Source organism: Dama dama, unplaced genomic scaffold (assembly GCF_033118175.1).
Source record: "Dama dama isolate Ldn47 unplaced genomic scaffold, ASM3311817v1 ptg000109l, whole genome shotgun sequence".
Lineage (NCBI taxonomy): Eukaryota > Metazoa > Chordata > Mammalia > Artiodactyla > Cervidae > Dama > Dama dama.
The window spans coordinates 4,446,361-4,450,500 of NW_026870920.1; positions in this window are offsets into that span (position 1 = coordinate 4,446,361).

A 4,140-nucleotide genomic window follows, 5' to 3' on the forward strand; every position below is an offset into this window, starting at 1 on the left:
TTCTTCAACACTGCTTCATGCTCCTCCTACTTTTCAGACCATTTCATGCTCCTCATTCTTTTGACAGGTTTTGAATCTCTTCATATTTTTCACACCTTTTCAAGCTCTTCATGTTTTGACTACCGTTTCATGCTCCTCCTGTTTTTCAGAACGTTTCATGCTCCTCATATTTTTGACACCTGTTGAAGCTCTTCATATTTTTCACACCATTTCAGGCTCTTCATGTTTCTCAACACCACTTAATGTTCCTCCTATTTTTCAGACCGTTTCATGCTCCTCATATTTTTGACAACTTGTGAAGCTCCTCATATTTTTCACACCTTTTGAAGCTCTTCATATTTTTCACACCTTTTCAAGTTATTCATGATTTTCAACACCGCTTCATGATCCTCCTATGTTTCAGACCGTTTCATGCTCCTCATATTTTTGACACCTTTTGAAGCTCCACATATTTTTCACACCTTTTTAGGCTCTTCATGTTTTTCTAAACCACTTCATGCTCCTCCTATTTTTCAGACCGTTTCATGCTCCTCATATTTTTGACACCTTTTGAAGCTCTTCATATTTTTCACACCTTTTCAGTCTCTTCATATTTTTGAACACCGCTTCATGCTCCTGCTATTTTTCAGACTGTTTCATGCTCCTCATTTATTTCACTCCTTTTGAAGCTCTTCATATTTTTCACACCTTTCCAGGCTCTTCATATTTTTAAAGACCGTTTCATACTCCTCCTATTTTTCACACCGTTTCATGCTCCTCATATTTTTGAAAACTTTGAAGCTTTTCATATATTTCACACCTTTTCAGGCTCTTCATGTTTTTGAACACTGCTTCATGCTCCTCCTATTTTTCAGACCATTTCATGCTCCTCATGTATTTCACATTATTTGAAGCTCTTCATATTTTTCACACCTTTTGAGGCTCTTCATATTTTTCACACGTTTTCAGGCTCTTCATATTTTTCAACACCGTTTCATGCTGCTCCGATTTTTCAGACCGTTTCATGCTTCTCATATTTTTGACACCTTTTGAAGCTCTTCATATTTTTCACACCTTTTCAGGCTCTTCATGCTTTTCAACACCGCTTCATGGTCCTCCTATTTTTCAAACCGTTTCATGCTCCCATATTTTTGACACCTTTTGAAGCTCTTCATATTTTTCACACCTTTTCAGGCTCTTCATGTTTTTCAAAACCACTTCATGCTCCTCCTATTTTTCAGACCGTTTCATGCTCCTGATATTTTTGACAATTTTAGAAGCTCTTCATATTTTTCAACACCACTTCATGCTCCTCTTATTTTTCAGACCGTTTCGTGCTCCACATATTTTTGACACCTTTTGAAGCTCTTCATGTATTTCACACCTTTTCAGGCTCTTCATGTTTTTGAACACCACTTCATGCTCCTCCTATTTTTCAGACCGTTTCATGCTCCTCCTATTTTTCAGACCGTTTCATTCTCCTCATAATTTTCACACCTTTTTCAGGCTCTTCATTTTTTTCAACACCACTTCATGCTCCTCCTATTTTTCAGACCGTTTCATGCTCCTCATACTTTTGACACCTTTTGAAGCTCTTCTTATTTTTCACACCTTTCCAGGCTCTTCATGTTTTTGAACACCGTTTAATGCTCCTCTTATTTTTCAGACCGTTTCTTGCTCCTCATATTTTTAAAAACCTTTTAATGCCACTCTTATTTTTCAGACCGTTTCTTGCTCCTCATATTTTTGACACCTTTTGAAGATCTTCATATTTTTCACACCTTTTCAGGCTTTTCATGTTTTTCAACACCGCTTCATGATCCTCCTACTTTTCTGAGCGTTTCATGCTCCTCATATTTTTGAAACGTTTTGAATCTCTTCATATATTTCACACCTTTTCCGGTTCTTCATGTTTTTGAACACCGCTTCACGCTCCTCCTATTTTTCAGACCGTTTCATGCTCCTCATGTATACCACACATTTTGAAGCTCTTAATATTTTTCACACCTTTTGAAGCTCTTCATATTTTTCACACCTTTTCTTGCTCTTCATGTTTTTCAACACCGTTTCAGGCTCCTCCTATTTTTGACATCTTTTGAATCTCTTCGTATTTTTCACACCTTTTAAGGCTCTTCACGTTTTTGAACACCGTTTCTCTCTCCTGATATTTTTGACACCTTTTGAAGCTCTTCATATATTTCACAACTTTTCAGGCTCTTCATGTTCTTCAACACTGCTTCATGCTCCTCCTACTTTTCAGACCATTTCATGCTCCTCATTCTTTTGACAGGTTTTGAATCTCTTCATATTTTTCACACCTTTTCAAGCTCTTCATGTTTTGACTACCGTTTCATGCTCCTCCTGTTTTTCAGAACGTTTCATGCTCCTCATATTTTTGACACCTGTTGAAGCTCTTCATATTTTTCACACCATTTCAGGCTCTTCATGTTTCTCAACACCACTTAATGTTCCTCCTATTTTTCAGACCGTTTCATGCTCCTCATATTTTTGACAACTTGTGAAGCTCCTCATATTTTTCACACCTTTTGAAGCTCTTCATATTTTTCACACCTTTTCAAGTTATTCATGATTTTCAACACCGCTTCATGATCCTCCTATGTTTCAGACCGTTTCATGCTCCTCATATTTTTGACACCTTTTGAAGCTCCACATATTTTTCACACCTTTTTAGGCTCTTCATGTTTTTCTAAACCACTTCATGCTCCTCCTATTTTTCAGACCGTTTCATGCTCCTCATATTTTTGACACCTTTTGAAGCTCTTCATATTTTTCATAACTTTTCAGGCTCTTCATGGTTTTGAACACCATTTCATGCTACTCCTATTTTCCAGACCATGTCATGCTCCTCATATTTTTGACACCATTTGAATCTCTTCATATATCACACCTTTTCAGGCTCTTCATGTTTTTGAACAGCATTTCATGCTCCTCCTATTTTCCAGACCATTTCATGCTCCTCATATTTTGACACCTTTTGAAGCTCTTCATATTTTTCTCTCCTTTTCAGGCTCTTCATGTTTTTCAACACCGCTTCATGCTCCTCCTATATTTCAGACCGTTTCATGCTCCTCGTATTTTTGACACTTTTTGAAGCTCTTCATATTTTTCACACCTTTTCATGCTCTTCATGTTTTTCAACACCGTTTCAGGTTCCTCCTATTTTTGACATCTTTTGAATCTCTTCGTATTTTTCACATCTTTTCAGGCTCTTCACGTTTTTGAACACCGTTTCTCTCTCCTGATATTTTTGACACCTTTTGAAGCTCTTCATATATTTCACAACTTTTCAGGCTCTTCATGTTTTTCAACACTGCTTCATGCTCCTCCTACTTTTCAGACCATTTCATGCTCCTCATACTTTTGACAGGTTTTGAAGCTCTTCATATTTTTCACACCTTTTCAAGCTCTTCATGTTTTGAATACCGTTTCATGCTCCTCCTGTTTTTCAGAACGTTTCATGCTCCTCATATTTTTGACACCTGTTGAAGCTCTTCATATTTTTACACCTTTTCAGCCTCTTCATGTTTTTCAACACCCGTTAATGTTCCTCCTATTTTTCAGACCGTTTCATGCTCCTCATATTTTTGACAACTTGTGAAGCTCCTCATATTTTTCACACCTTTTGAAGCTCTTCATATTTTTCACACCTTTTTAGGCTCTTCATGTTTTTCAACAACGTTTCATGCCCCTCCTATTTTTCAGACCGTTTCATGCTCCTCCTTTATTTCAGACCGTTTCATGCTCCTCATATTTTTGGCACCTTTTGAAGTTCTTCATACTTTTCACACCTTTTCAGGCTCTTCATGTTTTTCAACACCGCTTCATGCTCCTCCTATTTTTCAGACCGTTTCATGCTCCTCATGTATTTCACACATTTTGAAGCTATTTATATTTTTCACACGTTTTCAGGCTCCTCATGTTTTTGAACACGATTTCTTGTTCCTCCTATTTTTCAGACCGTTTCATGCTCCTCGTATTTTTGACACTTTTTGAAGCTCTTCATATTTTTCACACCTTTTCATGCTCTTCATGTTTTTCAACACCGTTTCAGGTTCCTCCTATTTTTGACATCTTTTGAATCTCTTCGTATTTTTCACATCTTTTCAGGCTCTTCACGTTTTTGAACACCGTTTCTCTCTC